This window comes from Urocitellus parryii, chromosome 1, assembly GCF_045843805.1.
Source record: "Urocitellus parryii isolate mUroPar1 chromosome 1, mUroPar1.hap1, whole genome shotgun sequence".
NCBI lineage: Eukaryota > Metazoa > Chordata > Mammalia > Rodentia > Sciuridae > Urocitellus > Urocitellus parryii.
In genome coordinates, this window is record NC_135531.1 from 265,302,951 (window position 1) to 265,319,065 (window position 16,115).

The following is a 16,115-nucleotide window of genomic DNA, read 5'->3' on the forward strand; positions in this document are numbered from 1 at the left end:
TCTGCCATGTGTGTGCATTCAGATGGGAAATCAGGCTGGTCTTACCCACTCAGGGGAGGCCAGAACTCTGCAAAAGGGCAGGATGCAAGCCCGATCCAGTTGTCCCTTTCTACCTTATTTCTCCTCCTATGAGCTCCCAATTCCTGTGCTCCTCCCTGTGCCTTCAATTCACAAATCTGCTAGAAGAAACTGACAGCATCAAATTGCATTATGCTATGTGGATGCTCCTCAACTTACAATGGGACTATATCAATCATTAGCTGAAAATATCATAAGTCAAAAATGCACTTAATACACCTAACCTACATCATAGCTTAGCCTTGCCTATCTTAAGTGTGCTCAGAACATTACATTAGATGATGCTTGGGAAAATATCCTCTTGCACAAAGCCTATTTTGTAATAAAATGTTGAATATCTCGTGTTAAATTTAGTGGATACCCTACTGAAAGTTTAAAAAAAAGCAGAATGGTTGTGTGGTGCTGTCACACCATTGTAAAGTCGAAAGATTATAAATTGAACCATCGTAAGTGGGGGACTGTCTCTATTTTAAGCCTATCTTCAAATGAGTATTAAATATCTTGGTCCTCTGTCTAAAGGAAGTCTAAGCATTTGAGAGGACAACGTCTCAATCGCTTAAACATCCACAGAATCATTCAGCAGATTTCAAATAGTTTTTTTTTTCTTGTAAAACAATTTGTTGAGGGGGCTGGGGATGTGGCTCAAGTGGTAGCGCGCTCACCTGGCATGCGTGCGGCCCGGGTTCGATCCTCAGCACCACATACCAACAAAAAGATGTTGTGTCCGCCAAGAACTGAAAAATAAATATTAAAAAAAATTTCTCTTTCTCTCTCCTCTCTCACTCTCTCTTTAAAAAAAAAAAAAAAAAAAAATTTGTTGAAACTTCCCAGAAGCCCAGTACGAGAAACAGATCAAAGCTGAGCTGCTAGTGCAGGCCAAGGAGGTCATGTGCAGGTCTCTCCTTGAAGACGTCCCCAACCCCCACCCCACCCCTGCTCCAGGCCCTCCAGAGAACCCTCTGAAAATCTTTGGAAGTTCACCAAACTGGAAACGAGGTGAGCTGGCACTTAGTGGCTTTCTCTTTTGTGACCTTGACTGGGATCTTTTACACCTATACATTTCCATTTCACATCAGCAAATTGAGGGAGATGGAGAAGGTACCTCTCCCTTGCTTCCACATCTAAGTTTCTCTGATAAGTTCAGTATGTTCTCAGTATGTTCTCTCCCTTCCAGCATTCGCATTCTCACAGAGGACAGAGTCATAGTAGTCTTAGGACAAACCAATGACTATTCAATTGAGGAACTGTTGACCTCTGCCCTACAAAAGGGCAAAGAGTACAGAGAAAGGACAAGAAGGCTCCTTCTCACCAACTATGACCAAGTAGAAGGTCAGAACTGAATCGAAGGCACAGGGAGGAGGCAGGAAGCCAGGTAACCGAAATCCTCAGATTCCAGAGAAATAAATGCGTATTCTACAAGTCAAACCAAGCCTCCCTAGCCCAAAGAAAGTCCTGAACAAACAGGCAGATTCTTACCTGAAGTACCAGCCAGGAACAGCCAAGGCAGGAGCCTGCAACTCGGAGACAACAGTGACTTAACATTTGGAAGGAAATGGATGAATAAAGGGAAATAGAGAAACCACATCAAACCACACCTCCCTCCTGAGCCCCACCCATGTCTGCATTTGGGGAACAAGATTAAGTCACAGAATTCCAGCACATCAGAAACTCCAGAGGTTCCTGTGTACCGGGCTGGAGTTAAGGTCTGTTATCTGAATTCTCCACTCCGTGGATGACCATTTATTATTGCCTTCCATTTCTTGAATTTAGTTCCATTGGTTTATTCCCAAATTCCCTAGTAGATCACCAATGTTCCTGACAAAAATAAAGACAAAAGGTTTTTTTATTTTTACAGCAGAGGCTCAGAAGGAGTTCAGCCCCTAGGAGGGATTTGGGGCCAGTTGATGGGAAGGAAGCAGAGGACTGCACTGAATTCCTACTTGCACAGTAGACTTCTTTGGTGTGGCCTGGTGGAGTTTGGGAACGGAACCAACCCCACTCTTTTCCACAGCTGCTGTCAATGATTGGTTGGTTCCCATTGCTCTGGGGCAGGGGTCACAGGACATTGGGGAGGCTGCTGGATAGCACAGAGACCACTGTGGTGGGGCCAGTCAGCTGTGGAAGGTTTGGGCTCCATTTCATTGCTGCTCCTCTCTCCATAATGAAGGATGGATTCTCTGGGAACTTAGCTGAGCTGCCCCCAATGGCTGATGGCTGTCCCCAGGCTTTAGTCTTCTAGCACTTAAATCACTACTGTAACAGGAACCCTACTGTACTGTCTTCACGTGTTGGCAAGCCAGGATTCTCCCCTACTCGGTGAGCTGTTAGAATGCAAGGACCTTCTCCAACTCATCCTTAGAACCTCTTCCAGGAAATATAGCAAGAGCTCAGCCAATGGCTGTGGAAGAAATGGTTGCGGTCTCTGATCTTAGAGAGCATGGGTCACCAGCATCAGCCGGAGCATCTATCACTTAGGGTCACACACTCAGACCTGAAGTCTGTATAAAAGCTTCCTTTCCACACAGCTAGCTGGTCTGGCTGCAGTGACGCTGCCCAGCCTCCTCTTTTGTCTAAAGATAGCCCCAATCTACATAGTATAAGTGTAAATCCTGCCCTTCCCGTAAACGCCAAGTTTATCGTGCAGATGGTGTCTCCACTTCTGCCACTGGCAAGCAGACTTTTTAAGCTAAATTGTCCTCTTTCTGGGTTCTTTTCACATCTATAAGCATGGCAGGAAGTGTAAGGAGACAATTGCCCTGGAGTTACTCATACCCTGCTTTTACTGATGCTGGACTCTTGGGATATGACGCCTAGATCTGAAAGGACTCAAAGTTGGGGTAGTTCTGGAAGGGAGAGGACGTACCCTATTAATCATCTAGGGAAAAGGAATCTCCTGGGGCAGAAAATAGTGACTACAGGCTGAGGATATGCTTCAGTTGTAGAGTGCTTGCACATATAGTGACTCAGGACATGGAAGAAAGAGACCATGGGACCTAGACTGCAAAAACATCTATCTATGTGAACTCATGAACAAGTGGATAGCCAGGCAAGATGGCGCATGCCTGTAATCCCAGTGGCTCTAGGGGCTGAGGCAGGAGGATCACAGGTTCAAAGCCAGCTTCAGCAACAGTGAGGAACTAAAGCAACTCAGTGACACCATGTCCCTAAATAAAATATAAAAAGGAGCCGTGGGGTGGTGGCGCATGCCTGTAATCCTATTGGCTGGGAGGCTAAGGCAGGAGGATCTCAAGGTCAAAGCCAGCCTCCACAACAGTGAGGCACTAAAGCAACTCAGTGAGACCCTGTCTCTAAATAAAATACAAAATAGGGATGGGATGTAGCTCAGTGGTTGACAGCCCCTGAGTTCCATCTCTGGTACCCCCACAACACACATACACACACACACACACACTATATATATCTCACATGTTCTTTATCCATCATCTGTTGAAGGGCACCTTGGTTGGTTCCATAGCTTGGCTATCATGAAGTAGAATAAATTGAACATAACCTTTGCTCCTAAATGAATACACAATCAGTAACTCCACATTATGTACAACCACACGAATGGGATCTTAATTGGAATGGGACGTACTCCATGTATGCATAATATGTCAAAATAGACTCTGTTGTCACATATATCTAAAAACAACCTGATGTGGTCATATATGATGTGGAATTACACACCATATACAAAAAGAAAATTTTTAAAAAAAGAAAACAAGTGGCGGCAATGGAGAAATTGAGGTTTTGCCACAAGGGGGCACAAGTTGCTGGACAGCAAGAGACCCATTGAGAAAGATGACAGTCAAGAGCAGTTATGAGTAAGCCCCACTTAGAAGTTCTTCTTTGTGTACAGTTCCCTTCTGCTTTTTCTAATCCCTTGGTCAAATCAGTTCACCATGCCCGTCTGTTTCGATGAATCCAGAGGACCTAGGAAAAACTCTGGTCTCCCCTGGAGCCTGGGAATGAAGGCAAAACAGCCCCTCAGGATGAGCCTGGTGGTGACAATAGTGATTGCTCAGTCTCTACCAGAAGACAGAGCTGGAGGACAAGGGTAGAAAAAAATCTTTCACTTCATGGTAGGAAAGAGTGTCTCATGAGAGGAGGCAGAAATGCGCATAAAGATAAGCTTGGAACAAAATTTTACACACTTGAAAAGATTCCAGCAAATCTCGCCCACCCAACACATCTTCTGCATTTCATTTTCCTCTTACAACTGCTCCTCTTACACTGAGCCATTTTGTTCCTAATGGGAAAGCATTTTTCCATCCTAAGAGAACACTTTGTGCCACAAAGATGACCTTTGATAGGTGCAGCCCAGATGCCAGTCAACTGTCAAAATGTGGAGGTCTCTCTGAGATGCTACTGTTCTTTGCCACTCTGTTTGAAATATGGACAGCTTTACACAAGATGGTGTAAGCAGAAGAGTGTGGCTACAAAGACATCATTTTTGTCCCAGTGTCAGCTCTGATGCCCATAAAAACATCCCTTCACAATCCTCCAAAAAAATCCACTTATCTCTGAAGATCTCAGTGGAGGAAAGAGTCGGGGAAAGGGATCTCTTCCCTCTCCCTAAGACATTCCCATCATCACAGAGGGAGCTTCAGAGGGCATGTGACCTCAGATGAGTCAATCCAAGCAAAGGTCAGCATGTTTGTTCACTGCTGGTGGAAAAGCAAGTTTGTCACCTTGTAGCAGGCAGCAACTCAATACCATAAATGGGAATCCAGCCCAAGGACCCAAACCAGCACACACAGAGGAAGGCAGAGCTGAGAAATGGGGCCAAGATCCTGAACAAACCATGACCCGGGGCCATCTTCTCTCTGTACAAATCAGTCACATGAGCCAGTAAATTCTCTTTATTGTTAAGACCTATTCAAGTTGAGATTTCTGTAACCTGCAACTAAAACCACTCCCAAGTAAGAGAGTTGGAAATCAGAGTGATGGGGGATGAAAGGGAGGGGGCAGGAATATCAGTGAGTCAGGGTCAGAAAGGAGCGTGCAGCACCTGGCGGGGCACGGCCCTGGCCGAGCTGCAGACCTCCTAGTCCTGACTGCCGAGCACCATGGAAGCTGGGGAAGGACCTTGAAAAGTGGACCCTGAGGACCCACCTGAGGGACCCCTCCTGAACACATTCAGAAATCCCCACAAAGGACCCCAAAAGGCCTGCTTTGGAGCCAGACACACCATGATACAAATGCTGACTCTACCTTATGGGTTGGTGATCTTGGACAAGTTTGTTGACATGTATCAAAATATCCTTAGCTGCAAAAATGAAGATAATCATACTTGATTCCCAGAGCTGCTGTGATGATGAATCAGGATCAGAGCACAGGACTTAGAACCAAACCACCAGATGCAAGGCCCAATTGGCTCCCTTGGGCAGCTGAGATGCTTCCTCTGAACCTCAATTTTCTTATCTATAAAATGGGAATAAAAGCTCCATGGGGTGACTATTGTTAGAATCTATTGGATATTTTTATGAATCACCAGAGGAGAGGAAGTTGAAGGCTCCAAATGCAGAGAAAGGAGATGAGAATGTCAATTACCCTAATCTGATCAGTACATATTGTATACGTGTATTGAAATATCACACAGTACTACATGAATAAGTACAATATTACATGTTAATCAAAAATTGTGTAAATGTTTAGAAAGAAGGGAATATTAATTACTCCAATTTGATCACTGCATGCTGTATACATGTATCAAATTATAACACTGTGCCCCATTTGTACTGTCAAATTTAACAATAACAAGTAGGAGTTTATTCATTGGATTGGGATGACGATCAACGTGTTAATACATGTTAAGTGCTTAACAGACAATAAGCGTTCGGTTACTCCTAGCTGTCTTGATACACAACCCCCCCAGTCCTGTTGAAACAAAACAGGAAAAATGCAGATCTTTGACCCTGCAATTCCATTTAATGTGAGAAGAGGAAGGAAAGAAAGAAGGGAAAGTAGGAGAGGGTGAGGAAGGAAAAGAGGAGAGGAGGGAGGGAGGAAGAGAAGGAAATAGAGAGGGCAGGAGGGAGGAAAAAGTTTATCACAGGGTTGTTCATGATGATAAAACTTGGTGAGGACATCAATGTCCTCCAAGAGACATTAACACTGGAGATACCTATATATATATATATATATATATAATATTTATTTATTTATTTATTTATTTATTTATTTATTTATATTATTTATTTATATATATTATAAATATATATAACAGGACATTGTGCTTCTGTTAAAAGTAATAATGTAATTCTTATTGTAATGAAAAAATAATAATATAATATTGTAATTAGTGCTATGAAAAACTATAATAATGGAAAAAAGATTAATGAGCCAAATTCATAGTCTAACATTTTGTAAAAAAAAATATGTATGTGGTCGTCCAGGGTGAAAATTGGAAAAATAGTCCAACTATTAACAGTGGTTGTCTTCAGAGACTGACATTTGGTTTTTTGTTTATGTCTTTTGATATTGTCTAATTTGAAAAATGACCATTACTATTGTAATCAGGAATATATATATATATACCTATTTTACTAAAAAAAAAAAAAATAGCACTATATGGCCACTTCCTGGGGCCACACTCAGATTTGCTTGTGCATCCAGCCTTCAGCCTCTACCCCTTGGGCTCTTAACTCCTCCCCCGTGAAGTCCCCTGCAGTCTCCTCCCCAGGCCTCCCACCCCAGGTCTCCACTGAGGCTGATTTTTCAGGCTGTGTCACTTTTCTCTGTAGGAAGTTTTCTCTCCCGCTGGACTGTAAGCAGTCAAAACTGGCACCAGCCTCTCAGGGACCGTGATGGACAAAACATTCCTTCCTGTCTCCCTGCCCCTCCCTTCAAGACAGAAATACAAGACTCCAGTTTGCATCCCTGGTGCCCTGCCAAGTGTGTGACACAGGGAGTGGGCATGTGACCTACCCAGTCTCCCAGGGTCCAGGCTCAGTAAAGCCCCACCCTAGGTTTTAATGCTCTGCAGTCGATGTCTTATAATTCTTAATAATGTTACTTTGGAATTTGTGTTTTGGAAGCGGAGCCTGATGGGACGGTGCTCATGCCCCTGTCCTGAGCCTCTGCTCCCAGTGCAATCCTCTTGTTGCCTCCCTGGGATGAGGGCTCAGCCTCCCAGTCTCCCACTCCTAGACCACGACAACCCTCAACCCTGACACAGGCACTGAGAAGGTCAATGTCAGGGCAGGAGCACCCGAGACCCTCTGCACTTGCCTGTGAGTGTGCCAGTGCCCGGGGAATGCACCACTAACTAGCAAATAAAAAACACCGAGTCTGGTTAGGAGAAAGACCACGGAAGAAAGGAGAGAACTTTCTTCCTGCCTTTTGAACAAGGGACCCATGTTTTCTTTCTGCAGTGGGTCCCACAAAGTATGCAGCCAGCCCTGATACTAGATAAATATTTGCTACATACATTGAATAACAAAGGAGGGGCACAGAGCTAAATGGCAAAATGGGATTTTCATTTTAGCTCAGTTAATGCAACTCCTTCCTCCTAAACGCCAACATTCACAGACTCTCCACCTCTTAAACCCAGCGTTCAACCCACCTGAAAATGCTATGGGCTCTCCCCCAAATAAATCCCTCTCCTACTTTCTCCCAGCTCTTCTGTCATGGCCTTGACCCCTGTCACCATCCCTTCTCATCCAGATCACAGAAACAACCTCTCCATCACCCCTGCTTCTGTCCTTCCTCTTCCTTTTTTAAAAAATATTTTTAAATTTGTTCTAATTAGTCATGCATGACAGTAGAATGCATTTTGACACATCATACATAAATGGGGTTCAACTTCTCATTCGTCTGGGGGTACCCGATATAGAGTTACCCAGGTCGAGTAGTCATACATGCACATTGCCCTTTCTCTTCTGCAGGCTGTCCCCATCATGTGGCCAGAGGCATCCTTCCACTCTCTCCGTCACTCCTCCCTACCCTCCAATATCTCCAAATCATCAATTCCACTTTAATTTTTTAAATTTGTTTTTAATTGACACAGAAATAGTACACATTTATGGGCCACCATGGAATGTCTTAAAACATGAATACATGTAATGTTTAATCAGGGAAAGTATATCTACCTCCTCAAACCTTTATCTTTTTGAGGGCTGGGTACTGGGGATTGAACCCACGGATGCTCTACCACTGAGCTACATTCCAAGCACTTTTTATTTTGAGATGGGTTCTCTCTGAGTAGTCCAGGTTGACCTCAAACTTGTGATCCTCCTGCCCCAGCCTCCCTGATCACTAGAATTACAGGTCTGCATCACCACGCCCAGCCATGTGTCCTTTACTTTTGGTGTACACGTTCAAAATCCTTTCTTCCAGGTTTTTTGGAACACTCAGCACACAATCTTTATTTATAGTCACTCTGCTACATATGATGGCATTTCAGAAGTCCTTTGTCATGCTGTCTTACTATAACTTAGTTCCCACTGACCTCCTCTGCCCCCCACTAATTCTTCAGCCTCTGGTAACCACCATGTTACTCTCCATTTCTATGAGATCAACTTGCAATATGAGGGGGATCATGTGGCCTTTGTCTTCTTGTGCCTGCCTTATTTCACTTAATATCATGTCCTCCAGTGTCACTCACCTTGTCATTTTACTCCTCTTGGGGCTAAGTAGTATTCCCTGGTGTCTAAGTATCACATTTTCTTTGTCCATTCATCCACTGGTGGACACGTAACATTGTCTCCATTTCTTGGCTACCAGGAATACTGCAGCATGCACATGTGAATACAGATGTCTCTTCAACATGCCCATTTCACTTCCTTTCTGTACCGTCCCAGTAATGGGATTGCTGGCTCATATGGAAGTTCTATTTTTAATTTTTCCAGGAATTGCCATGCTGTTAGTGATGGCTACACTAATTTACATTCCCATCACCAGGTGCCATGTTCCCTTTTCTCGACATCCTCGCCCACACTTATTATCTTTTGTCTTTCTGCTAATTGCCATTCTAACTGGAGTGAGATAATATCTCATTGTGGTTTTGATTTGCAATTCTGCCATGAATGGTGATGCTGAGCATTTTTCCATTTATCTGTCAGCCATTCCTGCTTCTGCTTTTAGAAATGTCTATTTAGGTCTATTGCCCACTTCTAACTGGGTATTTGGTTTATTCTCTTTTGAGGGTGTGTGTATGTGTGTGTGTGTGTGTGTGTGTGTGTGTGTTAGTTCTTTATTTATTCTGGATATTAATCTCTCATCAGATGTACAGTTTGCAAATATTTTTGTAGTTTGTCTCTTTTCCTTGTTGGTTTTTCCCTTTGCTATACAGAAAGAAGCTTTTTGGTTTGATGAAATCCCACATCTATTTTTGCTTTTGTTTCCTGTGGGTGTGGAGTCTTGTCCAAAAAGTTCTTGCCCATTCCAATGTCCTAAATTGTTTCCCCGTGCTTTCTTCTAGTAGTTTCATGATTTCCACTCTTAACATTGATTTCCTTAATCCATTTTGAGTTGGTTTTGGTAACTGGTGAGAGATAGGGACATAGTTTCATTCTTCTGCATGTGGATATCTGATGTTCCCAACACCATTTTATCAAAGAGAACGTCTTTTCCCCAATGTGTGTTCTCAGCACCTTTGACAGGATCTATCGACTATAGGTGCGTGGATCTTCCTGTGCCTCTCTATTCTGTTCCATTGGTCTATATGTCTGTTCTTGTGTCAACATCTTGCTCTTTTGATTACTATAGCTTCATAGTATGCTTTTTGCTTTTGTTTTTGTTTTGTTTGTTTTGTGGTGCTGGGGATTGAACTCAGACCTAGCCCATGCTAGACAAGTGCTCTACCACAGAGTTCCATACCCAGCTCTTTTTTATTTTGAAAAAGTGTTTCACTAAGATGTTCAGGCTGGCCTTGAATTTGTGATCTTCCAGCCTCAGTCTCCCAAGTAGCTGGAATTAAGGTGCACCACCACGCCTGGCTTATAGTATGTTTTGAAGTCAAGTAATGTAATGCCTCCCACTTCATTCTTTTGGCTATTAGAGTTTTCTATGGTTCCCTGTGAACCCAAGGATTTTTTTTCAAGTTCTGTGAATAATGTCACTGGTATTTTGATAGGGATTGCATTGAATCTGTAGGTTGCTTTGGACAGCATGGATCTTTTAACAAAATCAATTATTCCAATCCATGAACATGAAATATTTTTCCAATTTTCTGTGACGTCTTCAATTTCTTTCATCAGATTTGTGTTGCAGAGACCTTTTGCCTCTTTGATTAAATTTGTTTCTAGATGTTTTGATTTTTTCTGTAGCTATTACACATGGAATGTCATTGTTATGTCTTTTTCCAGGAATTCTTTATTGTGCATAGAAGCGCTACTGATTTGGGGGTATTGATCCTGCAACTTGGCTGAGTTCATTTTTCAGTTCCAATAGCTTTTTGGTGAAACTTTGGGATTTTCTATATATAAGATCATATCATGTGTAAACCGTCACAGTTTGACTCCCTCCTTGCCAATTCAAATGCCTATTATTTCTCTTCTCTGATTCTTGCTAGAACTAAAATTTGTAAAGTACATTTTAAGTAACATTACAGCAGGGAAACCTGGCAGGCACTCCCTTATCCATGTGAGGAAAGCTAGCTTCAGCAGGGTGCTGTGTGGATTTCAGTTACCTCTGACATGATGTGACAAGAAGGGCACCTCACCTCTGCAGAATTTGCTCTAAAGGTTTCGTGTAATTGTGAGGAAAACATCACCTGAAGCCAGATTGGGAGATGTTTTAGTCAGCTTCTTCATTACTGCGACCTACAGACCTGACAAGAATAATTTAGACGAGGAAAAGTTTATTTGGGCTCATGGTTTCAGAGGTTCAGCCCATGGTGGGCCACTCCCTAGCTCAGGGCTTGAGGTGTGGCAGAGCATCACGGAAGAAGGGCATGGCAGAGAAAAACAGCTCAGGACAGGCAACAAGGAAACGGAGAGCTCCACTCACCAGGGGCTGAACCCCAAAGGCACGTCCCCAGTGACCCACCTCCCCCAGCCACACCCGACCTGCCTGCGGTCACCAGCCAGTTCATCCATATCAGGGGATTAACCCACTGATGAGGTTACATCTCTCATGATGTAATCATTTTACTCTGAATGCTCTTGCATAACCTCACATGGGAGCTTCTGGGAAACCCTTCTATCTAAATTATAACAGGGACATCCTACCAGACATCTGGCCAGGTGTTTCTGAAGATGCTGAAGATCTTGAAAAACAAGGAAAGGCTGAATGAAACTATTATAGGCCACAAGAAATTGGGGAAACCCAACAACTGAATATCAGGTGGCACCCTGGTTTGGATTCTGGAACAGAAAGTGAAACACATGGAAAAACTGGGCAAAACCAACTAAAATCTGGAGTTTAGTGGTTTTAAAACTTACCATCTATATTATTGGAGTTGGGTTTTTGTTCGTTTTATAGTCCTTTTGATTCGTTGCTTGCTTTTTCTATTTTTGCTACTGGAGATTGAACCCAGAGGCACTATACCACAGAACTTCATCCTCAGCCCCTTATTAAATAACCTATCTTATTTTAAGATAGGTTCTCACTTAATTGCTGATGCTGGCCTCAAACTCGAAATTTTCCTGCCTCCATCTTCCTAGTAGCTGATGTTACAGACATGAGCCACCATACCTGGCAGGTTGATTTTTTAAATCAAGAAAAGCATTTTAATCTTGTCAAAGCTTATGAAAATAGTCCATGTGACATTTTTCCTTCTTAGATATATTAGCATGTATACTAATGGTTTTCTTTATCTTTTTTTTTTAACCAAGGATTGAACCCAGAGACACTTAACTCCTGAGCTACATCCCCAGCCTTGTTTGTTTTTAATGTTGAGACAGGGTCTCATTAAGTTGCTTAGAGCCTCACTAAATTGCTGAGGCTCGCTTTGAATTTGTGATCCCCCTGCCTCAGCATCCCATGCTACTGGGATAACAGGCACGTGCCACCACGCCCAACTACTAATGATTTTTAATATGAATGGATGCTTGAATTTTTGGAATAAATTCCACTCCATTAAGAAAGTGAATCTGATAAGAGCTGAGGCCCTTAAATGGCCTTTAAGCCACCTCCCCCACGCTACCCCATCCCACCTCATTACCCGTCTGTATTTGCTTGCTAGAGCTGCTATAACAAAGTACCAAAGACTGAGTGGCTTAAACAATAGAAACTTATTCTCTCACTGTTTGGAGGCTAGAAGTCCAAGATCAAGGGGTCAGCAGAGTTGACTTCTTCTGAGGACTGTGAGGGATAATCACAACTCTTCCAGCAAACCCACTCTCATGGTTTGCTGGCAACGGTGGCATTCTGAATCTGTAGAGCATCATCCAGTCTCTGCCCTCATCTCCCTGGTGCATTCCCCTGTGGACATATGTCTACGTCCCAATTTCCCCTTCCTATAAGGACACCATTCCTATAGGACTAGGGCTCTCTCGAATGTCCTCAACTTAACTAGGTACATCTACAGAGACCCTAATTCCAAAAAAAAGGCCACGTTCAGATGTTCTGGGTTTAGGACTTCAACATGTGACTTTGAGGGAAAGGGACACCATTCAGCTCAGAATATCCCCTGGTGGTTTCCTCCCTGTTGGCCCCTTTATGGCTCCTCTCTTACCTGGGCATGGCAACTATCTGTTATCTATGCTCTCTGTCCCAAAAGCTCTTCCTTAGATACCCTGCAGGCTACTTGCTCACTGCCCAAGTGCTTGCTGCATGCTGCCTTCTCCCTGAAGCTCACCCTGTCCACCCACTTACAACTGCACCTCCCCTGGCCTTCCTGATGTCCCCTACCCTGCTCCATTTTAAATGTCTTTTCCCACAGCACCTATCACTTCCCAAAAAAAAATTACATACTTCATTGGTTAACACATGGTCTGCTGCTTGCTCTCCTCTCTCTCTTATAGCAACTATAAGCATCAGGAAGACCAAATCCTTATCCATTTTTATTATTATATTCTAAATACCTAGGAGACAACTTGACAACTGGCAGGTACAATAAAAATTGTTGCAAGTTGGGTGCACACCACAATCCCAGCTACTCAGGAGGCTGAGGCAGGAGGATCACAAGTTCCAGGGCTGCCTGTCTCAGGAAAAATTAAATAAATAAATAAATAAATAAATAAATAAATAAATTATATATAGTGGTTGCAGAAGAAAAAAGTATGGATTCTGTTTGAGACTGGGAGACCCCCCCACCCCTACCCCGGTGACTTGTCTGGTTTTCTCTCACCTCCATTATCTGGGAAATCATACAGGAAGGAAAACTCAGCCCACGGAGCCCTAAGAAACAACTTAGCAAAGCAGAGCTTTTCCTGCAATACCTGATACCAAGCAAGGGGAAAAGAAGAATCTACTCCTGGAGGCCAGGGGCTGTGGTTGGCGGACTAGTCCAGGAGAGGGCAGCATTGTCCTCAAAGCGAACCAAAAAACTGGAGAGGCAGAGCAGATCAATTCACCAGGAAATCTCTCTCCTCAGAGAAATGCTCCCGATGAGAATACGGCAACAGCCAGAATTCGAGCTGAGTTTAATTGAGCAACTGAACTCTATCACCCATGGGCTCACAGATTACTCAGGTTGTCACAGGATTAGAGTATTTACCATTCCTGTCCCTGGGACAAAGCCCTTTTCTAGCCCCACGGATCTATCTTCCAGAAGATTCTCATCTTCTAAGTTACCACACATTTTCAAATGCAGCACATTTACTCTCAGGCAAGTGGTTAAAAGGCACATAGAATGGAAGATTTTTGGTTTTGCTTCGTGGCACTGGGGATTGAATCCAGGGGCACTTGACCAGTAAACCACATCCCCAGCCCTATTTTGTATTTTATTTAGAGTCAGGGTGTCACTGAGTTGCTTGGCACCTCACCTTAGCTGAGGCTGGTTTTGAACTCATGATCTTCCTGCCTCAGCCTCCTGAACCACTGTGATTACAGGCCTGCACCACCATACCCAGCTCAGACCTTTTAAATATATATATACATACACACACACACACACACACACACACACACATATATATTCTGAGACAGGGTCTCACTAGGTCACCAAGGCTGGCCTCAAACTTGTGGTTCTCCTGCTTCAGCCTCCGTGTCACTGGGATGACAGGCATGCTCCTCTAGACCAGGTTCAGAACACGAGTTTCAAAGAACTAGAAATCTTTTCAGTATCCTTACAGCTCACTTCTTCAAGAACGCTCAGGCTAACTACACTGCGGGGCTTAAGAAGAGAAGATTATTTCCTGCAGCTCTGGGGCCTAGAAGTGCTAGGATGAAGGGGTCAGCCTGGCCAGGTTCTGGGAAGGGCACCTTCCTGGCTCGCAGAGCTCTGCCTTCTTGGTGTGTCCACATGGGGAGCGGGGGCTCTGGTCTGTTCTTCTAAGGACCCTAATGCCATCATGGGCCCCATCCTCGTGACCTCATCTAAACCTAATTACCTCGCAAAGGCCCAACATCCAAACACCAGCTCATTGGAGTAGTTGGAGAATTTAGGGCCTTCACATATGAATTAATTGGGGAGGGGGGAGAATACAAACATTTAATCCACAATAAGTACCGTGTCACTCTGTTACCTACTCAGGAAGCAATGTTCCAGTGAGTTCTAACAAACTTTTATCTGTCTTTGATACAGGCTTGATTACTTTCTCTTCCATGCATCCGACAGTCCCGCACTCTACCCTGCAGGCTCCACCAACACAGCCAACATTCTGTCTAACAGGACTCAGCCACCAAAGTAGTATCCTTGGTTGCAGCAAAAATAAACCCCACGGATGGTTATGGGGGTGGAACTGGGCAGATGGGAGACAGGTGGGAAGGAAACTTTTCATTAATAGCTTTTAATATTTTGTGAAACAAGTGCAATCGTTCCCATTGTACATTTTAAATGTAAAAACATTTATTTTAAGATGCCAAGTGGTAACTTAAGCAAGGTGGTGGGAAGTCTTGGGGCAGCGAGCAGCCCGCCTGCAACTCCAGCTGCTGCAGCCCTTGGCCTCTGGCTGCTGACTTCACTTCCACCTACAGAGCCAGAGGCCTTCGGCCAGCCCCAGGCAGCAGCTCTCTGGGCCCAGGGTTTAGAGACGTCATTCTCTTCATTCCTTCTGTCCCAGACTCTAGTCTGCAATCAGCTCTGGGTCTGTCTCTTTCCTGGGTCTGTCTAGCTGCCTACATTCTCCATCCTTCCACCACAAATCAGGGCATCCTGTGAGAAGAGAAAATCACAAGGGCTGAGGGATGGAGGAAGGGAGAGATTAGGAGAGTTAGTCCGCAACCGTTGGCCGAACCACCCAGAGACTTGCGCATTCCTGAATGCATATTCAAACTTCAACTCATATCCCACCACAACCCCCCAGATGCCAAGAATCCCACTTACAACCCCAACCAATCAGAAGCAACGGTACTTCTTATGGACTACCGTCTGTCCCAAAATTGTCCTTCTAAAAGTTGGAAATCGATTCTAATTGAAACGAACGCACAAGTCAGGCTTGATGGCACACGTCTATAATCCCGGCTTCTCGGGAGGCTGAGGCAGGAGGATCAAGAGTTCAAAGCCAGCCTCAGCAATTTAGCGAGGCCCTAAGGAATTCAGCAAGACCCTGTCTCTAAATAAAGTATGAAAAAGGGCTGGGGATGTGGCTCAGTGGCTAGGCACCCCTGGCTTTAATTCTCAGTACCAAAAAAAATTAATGCACAAAGACATAATCCCTTGAAGTCAAAGAAATTCATCTGCAGGCTGAATCAGGACTGTGGCGTCAGGACTGGAAGAAGCCATTCCAGTAGGAGGCTGGATATATGTGCATTAAAGTACACATCAAAAGTCTCATATGTTTTAATGTGGTGCTGGGCTTAAACCCAGGACCTTGAGCATGCTAAGCACTTGCATTGCCACCGAGCTACATCCCCAGCCCAAAGTCCTATTCTAAGTGAAAGATAAAGGGGATGACCTCAGGGCCATTCAGTGGGTGTCAAGAATCACTGCCAGGGTGAAATTAAAACCTACAGGCTAAGTTCCTCTAGTGCCTAGGAAGGTGGAG